The following is a 12678-nucleotide window of genomic DNA, read 5'->3' on the forward strand; positions in this document are numbered from 1 at the left end:
TGATAGGTGACATCAAATAAATAAGAAGTCAAGAATGCTATGGTACACCATTAATTTTCCAGTGCTATTATTTTCCATAGTCCATTAAGGCCATCTGAAGGCATTTCCTCTAAACACTAAAAATAAAGTGAAATAAAAATAATAAACAACTTGTTCCAGTCATCAACTCTTATCCTGTTTGCTTATCACCTGGATATGATATGTATTTTAAATCATCTATTTCATCTTGATGGAATTTGTCCACTCTATTTTGTTAAATAACGATGGCTGACTTTTCTGTTTGGGGATTGTTTTCTTTTTTTTTTTTTTTTGAGACAGAGTCTCGCTCTGTCACCCAGGCTGGAGTGCAGGGGCGCGATCTCAGCTCACTGCAAGCGCCACCTCCCGGGTTCCTGCCATTCTCCTGCCTCAGCCTCCCGAGTAGCTGGGACTACAGGTGCCCGCCACCACGCCTGGCTAATTTTTTTGTATTTTTAGTAGAGACAGGGTTTCCCCATGTTAGCCAGGATGGTCTCGATCTTCTGACCTTGTTATCTGCCTGCCTCAGCCTCCCAAAGTGCTGGGATTACAGGCGTGAGCCACTGCGCCCGGCCGGGGGATTGTTTTCTTATGCCTGTCTCAATCCACTCTTACTGTGTTTAGCTTGGGAGACCAATGCTAAATGCTGTTGTCATTCACCTTTAGCACAGCACGGGGTTGCGGAGGTGGGAATCTTAGTCCAGTTCATTCTCAACCAACAAAAGGTGGAAATGAACTGGATTCCCAGCCTTGAACCCTTGTTTTCTGACTCTAGGACTGGCTTCTGTTGTTTACAACAAGTGTTTTTCAAATAATTTAAAGGGCTACCTGCTACCAAGGTCAGCTGGGCGCTTGTAAACTGCAGAATCGGGTGCTCCCACCAACCTTATCAAATCAGAACCTTGGCTTCTCATATCATCTCTTCCTGTTTGCTTTCTGTATATATTTAATTTTTAAAAAATCACTGTTTTTTAAATCTCTGCCATCTTGTTTTTAAAAATAATCCTTAGGTTAAGTTTACAATTATTATTAAATATTCATCCACATTGCCACATAATAAGTATTGGCCAAACTCCCACTATGTGCCACATGCAGATGCCTATGATGCAGAGACTCATAGAATGATGTCTTATAAATAAGACATAAATACAACAGGACAGAGTTGACATCCTAGCTTGCTTTGTGTCCGTGGGAAATTGGTCATCAGCTGGTTAGTCCTACCATTAGATTCAGACTTGCAGGGGCATTCAGATGGAGATCGATGATTCAATTCTCTTCAAAATGGACAGTCTCTTAAAAGGGAGTAAAAGGAACAAAGGAAACAACTTGTCAGAAATTCAAGAAAGAAGACCTCAGGTAGTCCTGATATAACAGTTAGGGAGGTGTAAGCTAAAAGATGACAGGCCAAAAATCCAGCTAAACCCATCTCACTGTGTATCCAACTAACCAGCCCACTTCCTGCAGCCCCCACTGGTCCCCTTTGAAAGGAACTCACCGTGTAAGCAGGTGAGGGAATTTGTAACAGAGCATGATCAAAAGTGAACTGGGTAAGCGAGGGAAAGCAATTACACAGGGAGATCATTAATTGGAAGGCTTATCTCTTCAGTGAGTTTGGAATGTGTAAGCTGTAGTGTTGTGAATTGAATTTCATGCACTCCTATTGTGTGTGAAGAGCTGGCTGTGTGTGGGAGGTGCTGAATGATTTGCCAAAAGTGTTGTAAGAACACCAGCAATCAAAAAGCCACTGGGCTCTGAAAAGCCGGGAATTGAGTGACAGTGCAGAAGCATGAAGGCTGAAGCGAATTGAGACTTTTCACTGAAATGGAGCTTGAAGTGGAGGGAGTGCAATCAGTCATGAAAGACTGTGAAGAGAAAGGCAGGGCGGAGGTCTTGCTAAGATCTCATTTCATCAATCAATCCCCTGCTGAGACAAGGTCTACCTGGGCCTGGGGTAAAACGCTCCTTGAAGTTCGTAAAACTTATAAACAAGGGCCTGTTAGGAATCATCAACCCCTATTGAGGGGAAATAAAAAGTCATTTTAAACCATTCACAAATTTAGACAGGACACAAAGAAACATGAGGAAGAGGAAAATCGAGTTTCCTCCCATTTTTAAAAATTTATTTATAGATTTTTTTATTTTACTTTAAGTTCTGAGATATATGTGCAGAACATGCAGGTTTATTACATAGGTATACATGTGCCATGGTGGTTTGTTGCACCTATCAACCCATCATCTAGGTTTTAAGCCCCCTGTTACCAGCCACTGCAAAAACACACCAAAATATAAAGACCAATGACACTAAGAAGAAACTGCTTCAACTAATATGAAAAATAACCAGCTAGCATCATGATGACAGGATCAAATTCACACATGACAATATTAACCTTAACCTTAAATGGAAATGGGCTAAATGCCCCAATTAAAAGACACAGACTGGCAAATTGGATAAAGAGTCAAGACCCGTCAATGTACTGTATTCAGGAGACCCATCTCACATGCAAAGACACACATAAGCTCAAAATAAAGGGATGAAGGAAAATTTACCAAGCAAATGGAAAGAAAAAAAAAAAAAAAAAAAGCAGGGATTGCAATCCTAGTCTCCTCCCTTTCTTATATACCATTCCCCTAACCTATGCACTTACCCACTCAGACTTTCAAACTCTTTGGCATTGTTCCAACAAGCCATGCTACCTCTAACCCTGTTTCCTTTGCCTGGAACACCTCCTGTATATTTTTTCTCCCTAATCACTGCAACCCAACTTTTAAGTCCTAGTTCTAGTTCCTCTTCGAAATGAGTCCAAGTTAAGAATACTTGTTCTATAACCTCAGAGTAGCTTTTATCATAACACTTCACATCTGGCCCCTGCCTAATCTCAATAGTTAGACATGCTTTTCTACTTTTCCTTCAATTTCCTCAGCCTATGTACCTGCACACATGCTAGGATATCTTCTTCAAAACTTCTGAATTTCTCTTCATCCTTTAGAACTTCCTTCAAATGTCATTTCCTCAATGTAGCCTTTTGGGATCCTCAAGTCAAATAGTCTAACAGCAGTCTGCACCTCAACTTTGGAATACTGATTATTTGCCTCCTGTCTTCCTCACTAAACTGTAAGCTCAGTGAGGTCAGGACTCTTACCTGTGTTGGTCTCCATAGATTTCCTGCTTTCTAGTATAGTGCCTGGCATTCTTGATGCTCCAACAATGATGCATTGTCTTTATTCTGTCCTCTGAGTGGGTTGTGAGATCCTCGAGGTTAAGGGCTCTGTCTTAGCTTTGTTTCCTCAGGTTATAACAAAATATTTGGTGCATAATTGGTCTTAAATAAATACCTATTAAATGAATAAATGCTAGAAGAAAATACCTAGAGCAGGGCTTCTCCTCCTAGGCAATATTGATTGACATTTTGGGCCAGACGATATTTGCTGTGCAGGTCTGCCTGGTACACTGTAGGATGTTTAGCAGTGCCCCTGGCCTCCACCCACCAGATGCCAGTAGCATCCCACAATTGTGAAATGTCTCCAAACATTGCCCAATATTCCCAGTGTGAGTGGGAGACTGGGCTGAGCATCAGTCAAAATCACCCCAGGCTGAGAATCGCAAATCTAAGGTAAATACTTTTAAATCACCCAAACAGATAAATACACATTTCTAGTTTTTGTAGAAAAATTGACCTATGAATAATGGATAAAAATTATAATAATATATATATTCAGGATTATTTAAAGATTCATTTCATTGATAAAGGCTACATTCCAACACTCTTCAAGAAGTTCATTTCTATGTAGGCAGATAGAGGAATTAATAAATTTTCTGAGAACATTCTACCAAGGGTTATATTAGATAACATAGCTAGAAGCATCCTAGCTCAGCGCCCGCTCATAGTCGCATTTCAGGTAATGCTATTTCTCTTTTCCTGATCTAATCAAAGCATTTGATGTCAAATGGTCACAGCTAACAATGAAAAACTGGGAAGAGTTTAGTCATATGAACACACACACACATACACACAGAGTCTATTTAGTTAATTTTTTTTAAAGGCAAAATTTTGATTGACCGAGTTCTTTGTTAGGGGGTTGCTATGTTGACACAGAGGGCTGGTTAAATTTCTTTCCTGCTGGGGAACACTAAATTACATCCCACCAACTTAAGCTCCCCTGGAGTGAATCACAGAGTGGTTGACTTTAGAGTTCATTGAAGGTGAGAGTTTGAGTTCTATGAGGTCAGATTTTCTCCATGAAGCAGAACAAACAAAAATGTATAATACTGGGCTTCTTGGTATAATTTTTAAAAGTAGAGGGCCCCACTGGTTTCCTTCCACCCCCACCTTCCACCACCAACTCTTTCCTTGAAAGAAAGTGTAAGAATTATCTCCCGAGGCTACTGGCAGATGGAGAATTTCTGGGTAAGTAGGTTTTTTTTTTTTCTTCCACACTCAGGGGCATTCATGGCTGACTGAGTAGTAAATTCACTCTGTGTTTCAGTTCACAAATATAGAAGTAATAAGAGAAGCTCTGCATGTCTATTGGCCAAAATGGAAAAGGGACAATACACAACAGGGGTTTGTAAGAAAACACATCCTGCCAGAAAAATATGATTGCAATTTTAGAAAGAATTGCCAAATTGGAAAGTACAGGAAAGTGTAGAGGTCATGCACTTTAAATTGAGGCAAATCTTAGATATAACAATTTATGAAATAAGATTTGCAAGCATAAACCGTCCATTTAGATTGCAATGTGGTTACAAGCCTGGCAGGGAGTGCATGAGGAGATTGGGACTAGGGAAGACAGGCTTGTAGGAATGTCTGCAGAACACCTAGGATTATTACTGCTGCCATTCAGTGAGCTCTATTTTCCCATTTGGAATTAGATTAAAACTGTTTGGCTATAGGTTCCCTAATGTCAAATATTTTGTGGGGTACACAGACAACTCTCAATACATTTCTGTTTTCTGTGAGCCATCCACAAAATTTTCTTCATAATTTCTAAATTAAAAACTAAGCAAAGTTTTGTATTTCCTTCCTTTCTTCAACTTAAGATTTCTTTCCTGTAAGACACTTGCACATAAATTTAATGTCTTTAAGTAGCTACGTGATTCCGCAAGAGTCATATAACCTTTCTGGCCTCATTTTCTACATTTGAAGAAGGAAAGATTTGGCAGCTTCAATAAAGTATTAATTCTTCTATCTGACTCTTTTCTGCTTGGATTCTATTTTATTTCCCTGATTAGTTTAAGATGAACTCAGGCTGAATAACGAGGGTTTGAGCTTCCCTGGACTAACCTTTATTTGTTTATGACTTGAAATCTACTGAAAAGAGATTTGTTACATTCATAGATTCTTCTATGAGTATTGAGAAATATTAGAGAACAATGTTAACCCACAGTCAGAGTTTATGAACCAACATCAGGGATACACAGAAAGGATCCAACAGGCTAGGAAATGAATGGGAACAACTTAAGGGGAATTTACTACCTATTGGATCCATAATCTTGGACGGTTTGCTCTCCCTCTTCAACTTCTTAATCTGTATAATAGAGTTAGCCATTCTTTCTGTGAAAGTTTTCTAGGAAAACTTGGGAACCTGAGTCAAAAAGGAGAACCAGTGTTCACAGTGGCCTCAGATCAAGAAAAAGGGCAGGAGACCAGGAGAGGACTCATCATGGAATTTGAGGTTGCTCAGAATCATCTCTCTCCTGTATCTTGGAACCTCTTGTGGATGTAGTCCATTGCAGTCCATCTGGTCCATTGCCCAGGTGTTTAATGTGTGGCTGCACCAATATTATCATGAGGTATTTCAGTAGCCTCTTTGTGACTTGACTTTTGTATTACACACAAACCAATCACCACCAGCCTCCTCATCTATTAATCTATTATGTTGGTACAAAAGTAATTGCAGTTTTCGCTGTTACTTCTCATGGCAAAAAAACAAACAAACAACAACAACAACAACAACAAAAAAACGCAATTACTTTTGCACCAACCTAATACTTGGGTGTCTGTGACAAACTACAAGACTGGGTGCCATAAACAACAGAAACTTATTTTCTCAGAGTTCTGGAGGGTGGAAGTCCAAGATCTCAGGGTGCTGGCAGGGTTGGTACTTGTAGAGGCCTCTTTTTTGAGGTTGCACATTGCCAACTTTTTACTGTTTCCTCACATAGTCTTCCCTCTCATTAGTGTCTTTTCTTTTTCTTATAAGGAAGCCAGTTCTATTGGATTGCAGCCTTACCCTATGACCTCAATTAATTATAATTCCCTCCGTAAAGGCTCTACTTCCAAATACAGTAACATTTGGTTTTAGGATTTCAACATGCAAATTTGGGTGATGGAGGACACAGTTTAGTTCGTAATACTGATCATCTATTTAGTTTCCTTGTTTCCTATGGGTTTCATGGGCAAAGTGCTGAGGAAAGGCAGATAGCAGGCACGTATTGAGTAAGTTATTGATAGATCCTAAGACAGGTTGGATCTATGGTTTGGAACTGTCATTTGCTGACTCCTACACATGATTTTATCTACCCAGAGGGCTGCATTGGAAATTCACAACCAATTATATGGAAGTAATACTGGACTTTGTGTTACACAATTTAAATTTGTTCTGTAGTCACCCTGTGGCCTTGAAAAAACATCACTTTTGACCTATCTGAGCCCTAATTTTCCCATATATAAATAAGAATAATAAGATACTATCCCTCTTTGAAGGTAGGCAAATTGCTAAATTAACTATTTACCATTTCTAGATATGACCTATGTCTTCCTGTTACTCTTTACTGCTTCTAGTATTCCTTCCTTTATTTCAGAAGTGACCCCTGTTCCACCCCTTTCATGAAGTTTTCCATGGTATCCATGAATATCCCCTCATATTAGTACCTGTGATGGTTAATATTGAGTGTCAACTTGATTGGATTGAAGGATGCAAAGTATTGTTCCTGGGTGTGTCTGTGAAGGTGTTGGCAAAAACGATGAACATTTGAATCAGCGGACTGGGAGAGGCAGACCCACCATCACTCTGGGTGGGCACAGTCTAATCAGCTGCCAGCATGGCTCGAATAAAAGCAGGAAGAAGTTGGAAGGACTTGAATTGCCAAGTCTTGCAGGCTTCATCTTTCCCCCATGTTGGATGCTTCCTGTCCTCAACTATAGGACTCCAAGTTCTTCAGCTTTTGGACCCTTGGACCTACGCCAGTGGGTTGCTAGGGGCTCCTGGACCTTCAACCACAGACTGAGGGCTGCACTGTCAGCTTCCTTGCTTTTGAGGTTTGGGGACTTGAACTGACTTCCTTGCTCCTCAGCTTGCAGATGGCCTATCATGGAACTTCACTTTGTGATCGTGTGAGTCAATACTCCTTAATAAATTCCTCTTTATGTATATATCTATCCTATTAGTTCTGCCCCTCCAGAGAACCCTAATACCGTATTCCTATACAATTTTCATGATGCTTTAAATTAATGTATTGTTCTAGGATTCTTTATGGATGTCCTTGAAATATATTAAGGGTGAAGCATCTGTATTTTTAAGTTGTATTCCCATTTCTTTCTCCAGCAATCATCTGCGTGCTGTACAGATGCAGCCATTGTTTCTTGAGCTGTCTCTAATTTTAAAAAATAAATATTAATTTTAGAAAACCGTAAAAACCACACTCAGAAAGCCTTCACAGATACACTTGTGTAACTTTTATGCTTGTCACTTTGTCATAAAACCTAAAACAAACTTCTCTATCTGTTCGTTTACTTTTTCTGCTCCCCACTATATTCTGAGATCATATAAAGCAGGCACTCTGTATAATTCTTCTCTATGTCCCTAGGACCATTATGCTGCCTCTCAGACAATAGGTTTTTAATATACTGGATGAAAGAAGTACATAACTGAAAGATAGCAGTTTAACTCGACTTTTATATTGTTCCACCAGTTAAATATTTATTCTTCCAGTATCTTACACCAGGGACTAGTGTCCCTTTACCCATTAAATAAGCATTATGGAATACCTACAGTATGTTAGGATCTGTAATAGGCAACATGAATTTACAGAGATGAAAGTCCCAGCCTCTGACATCAGCCATAGAGAAGCAGCACACCAGCAAACAGACAACTAACTATACGATGGTCTAAGACGCAATGAAACAGAAAGAAGCACAGAGGATTCAGCCCCCAGAGTAAGCCCAACAAATTTAGCCCTAACTGTTCCCATGCACTTGGCTCTCTCCTCTCCCATAGGCACCAGGCTTTTTCGCACCTTGCAGCCTCCACACCTATTCTTTCCTATGCCTTGAACATGCTTTTCCCACATGTGCACATGATAGACTCCTATTAGTTGCTCATGTTCCAGCTTCAATGTCACCTCAAAAGAAAGACTTTCCTGATATTCTAATATTAAGTCCAACCACTAATATTCTTTCTTGCATGTCCTCTTCTTTGTTTTTGAGACACGGTCTCACTTTGTTTCCCAGGCTGGAGTGCAGTGACATGACCAAAACTCACTGCAGTATTGTTTGTTTGTTTGTTTGTTTTTGTAACGTGTGAAATTCCATAATGTAATTTTGTAATTTGATTTTTTACTCATTGAATATTTTTCTTCCCCATTAGACTATGAGTGAAGGGAGAAACTGTGTCTCTTAATAAAACCCTCTATCTGAAGTGCAGAGACCAGTGTCTAGAATAATGTAAGGGCTCAATAAACATCATCACATAAATGCAAAAATGAATGAGCAGAGAGTAGCCCCAAAGAAACCAATGAAATGAAGGCACAAGAACAGCTAACAAGTAATATTTGTTTAGGATTACTTTATGAATCAAAGTGCTTTGTTATTCTTCTCTGCCCATTGGTTATAAGCAACAATTTGTAGATGAGAAAACCAAAACACAAAGCTAAGTCTGTCTCCCAGAGATAAAGTAATACATCGTGGAATTAGAACTCATAGTCGGTTTTTTTTGTTTGTTTGTTTGTTTTTTTGACCAAATCCTCAACTTTACCTTGAATTATAACAGTACCTCAAGCAGCTTCTAGAATTGCTGAATGCACTATTCATCTTATTCTGGGGAAGCAAATATTTTACTACTCCAATGTATCTTACAAACACAAATATTCAGGATTCTTTTGCTTCCTTAAAAGTCCTGAGACTTTTCCATTTCTGCTTCTGAAATCTTTCCTTTTATTATAATGTTCATGATACTGTGTTTTATATTTCCTTGGCCCTGTTGTTACTCTGATAAGAAATATTAAATTTATGATAATATCTTGCATCTCCATGTACTTTGCATATTCTGCAGCAATTGCTCTGTTCACTGTTAATTCTTTGCCTCACCAAAGTTAATTCTTTTATTAACAATCACACGTTTTCAATGCTCTGTCTAGCCAATATCTTCTAATTTCTTTTTCCCATTCCCTTTATGTATTATTGAATTCTCTAAGTGAATTATTTAACTCTGTATAGCATTTTGGGATGTGATTTGCATGAAACACCTTGTACAAACTAAAGCGTATCATATTAAAATGACTGTAATTGCTTGAAGGAAGTACCCTCAGGAGTGTTTTATGCTATATATAATGGCTGTGGAGAAATTTTGAGCTCCAATGTGACAATAACATGAAACAAGCAAAAATTGCTTGCACAGATTTGACTTACATTAAAGTAGATAAATTGTGTTTATGTGCCACCTGGTTTTTTTTGTTGTCGTTGTTTTAAACTTTCTTTTCCTTTTTGACCTCAAAGGTAATGGAAAAAGAAGAAAGAGAATTTATCCCTTAATTAATCCCTACAACAATTTTTTGGAGTGGGTATTATTATCCCTATATTACAGTTAAGTCAAAAATTTATCTGTAACAGTAAGTCAAAGAGATTAGTTGCCTTACACATCTTTCTGATTCCAAAGTCTCTTGCCTTTCTCTAGATGCTGCTTGCTGAGAGAATATGTGGCAGCACATAGTGTGACTAAATAGATTATACTCTGATCCCCATGCTCTTGTCACAGAACTGAGCAAAGGGTAGGCTAGGGGCTTTTGAGGGAGTGATTTGTTGTTAAGTCTTCCAGAACTTGAACCTGGAAGTTAGGACCTTCTAACTAATACCATTGCTCTTAAAGTGGTACCAGCTCTGGCTCTTGCCCCCATGCTTATATTTAAACTCTTGCTTAACTACAAAAGCCCTTGGTTGTCCAGACGTATCTATGACTTCGACCTAACTCATAGTTTTCTCATTTTTCTCTGGTAAGATGATATATTGTTATTTTTGCAACACTTTCCTTTCAGCTCTACAAACATGTGTTTCTGAATGGTGGAGTGAATTGGCCAGTAATTTCACATTCCATTTTCTCAGAAGGAGATGGAGCAAGGAAAAATAACAAAATATCATCTAACAAAGATGATGCTATTCTTCCAGAGGGACAGTGAGGCAACCTGGATGGCAAATGTAGGTTGTTTTTTATTGCCTCTCAGTTACATTATAAATCTCAGCTAACAGAATTAGCGCCCTTTCATCAATATGGGGTTGGACTGTGGCTAGGAGAAAAATGCATGTTTATCATAACAAAGTTTGCTCATTTAATGGCAGACATGGTCAGCAGGTGTTGAGGGGCCCATGTTCAGATAACTTCATGTTATTAGAATATGCTCCTTCTCTATAAGCAGACCTTTATGAAGATTTATGTGAGGCGGTCCCTAATTCCAACACACATGGGCACTCACACACTGATAGTGTTTATCTGAGATTTGTTTGGTCCTCTCTGAATCTATATGATAAAGAATTTGTACACATGCATCTTAAATTAGAGCGTTTGACCTGATGGCAACAGTTGGCTCTGCATGGCCTTTGGAAGGCCAAGTATGAACCTGAAATATAGAAGTAAAACTTTTTCCATCTAGGTGGCTTGTAGAAGACTCCCATTATCTATAAAGGGCAAAATTGACATTTTAATCACTCTTCATAGTTTCGTAACATATATTAGAGACCAAAATGAAGAGGATTATATTACCTTTAAAAATATCCCATGTAAGCTACGTTAACTTTTAAAGCCTATATCAGTGTTGATTCTTCTTGAAATGGTTCTAAGTATCTCTAGCTGGGAATGAGTTTATTTACCCTTAAGAGCATTTTGATGTTTTGGAACTTTGCCATTGATTCACAACAAAGCTTACTGAAGATGTAGTGTGTGCCGGGAAATGTGTGCAGCTTTAAAGATGCTGAAATTAGTAAGTTGACGTAAGTGCATACATCAAGTTTCCTCATAGGAACATGAATTGCCTAAGCTTGAAAGTAAAAGGCTTCCCTTTTGAATAGGCACCAGTAAATTTCCCAATTCTAGCTTCTTGAAATTTGGCACACCAAATAAGCTGAGTTTGCTAAATGTAATGTATAATGTTCTCTTTTTACAAAAATTACACTATACTCAAAGAATAAATTTGCAAAATTGAATTTGCCCAACCCAGGGAACTACTACTAGGTATTACCAGGAATTAAATCAGTTTTGCATATCTTGGCCTTCTAATCTTTATTATGATAGTCATGGATGTTGATGTTCAAATACTAATATAAAAATGGCACTTAGGTACCAGTTTGTTCTGTAACAAACTTCCTATTATAAAAATTGCATTATAAAAGTAATATTTTTTTTCAGTGTGGGAGTATGGTTTGAGGAGTTTAGATTCCTATTTAAAATTACAAACTTTCTGCAGAGATTTAAATGGCAAAATGTTTAAACAAACAGAACATAAATGCTTAGGTATACAGTTTTGAAATCACAAAGAAAATAAAAAATGTGGTTATATCTTGTTCTTGACAAATAATAATATGTGACTAATAATCTCACAATATTTATAATCACTGGCACCATTATTTTCATATTACTGCTATCCATTCATATGCTTCTCTCATCTTTACCTTCCTTCGTTACAATAAAAAAGGCATAAAGTCAATGAATTAAAGCAACAATGCTCATGAGGAATAATTTCCTGATCATGTCACTAGTCTGTGACCTCAGCAGAATGCCACACATGTTCTCAAAAACAGCAACCACTTGTTAAATTCTTACTATTTTCTACATACAAGCATTTCTGCATAAAATATTTAACTTACCCTTATTTCAGCTCTGTGAGATTGGTACTGATTGTAGTCCCACATTAGCAGGAATAAAGTGGCTTCTAAGTTAGTAAATAGCCACACTGGGATTTGAATTCCAGTACTGGTGTCTCCACAGACCATCATCTTATACAGCCCACCTTGATTATTCCTCTCATTAATTAGCTGTCATTATGAAAATGAGAGCTGTAGAAATACCTTGCTTTATCAACACAAGTCAGGTTGTAAGGAAGAATTAGTACATTTTTTTGTATAAAAAATTTGAACATAATACACAAGAAAGGAATATATGCTAATGAGTCCATTATAAACTTTCAGTTATTCCTTACTCAAGTAGTAACAACCATTCTGATCCACTGTGTTTAAAAGGTACAGCTGTTTTGTGGTTTAAATTATGTTTCTCTTCTTCACTGATTCTGATGATTTTCTCTAGTTTGTTTTGTAATTTTCATGCTGCATTTTCTACTCCTTGCTTTGGTACTGCTTTTATCAGCAGTAGAAAAAAATTGCATTTTGCTTATACGCTAGGCAGAATTGTAGTCTTTAAACACATTTTCTTTATTAGTTGATTGTGGTTTTCTAAGAA

This window comes from Macaca fascicularis, chromosome 5 (assembly GCF_037993035.2).
Source record: "Macaca fascicularis isolate 582-1 chromosome 5, T2T-MFA8v1.1".
In the NCBI taxonomy this organism is placed as follows: domain Eukaryota; kingdom Metazoa; phylum Chordata; class Mammalia; order Primates; family Cercopithecidae; genus Macaca; species Macaca fascicularis.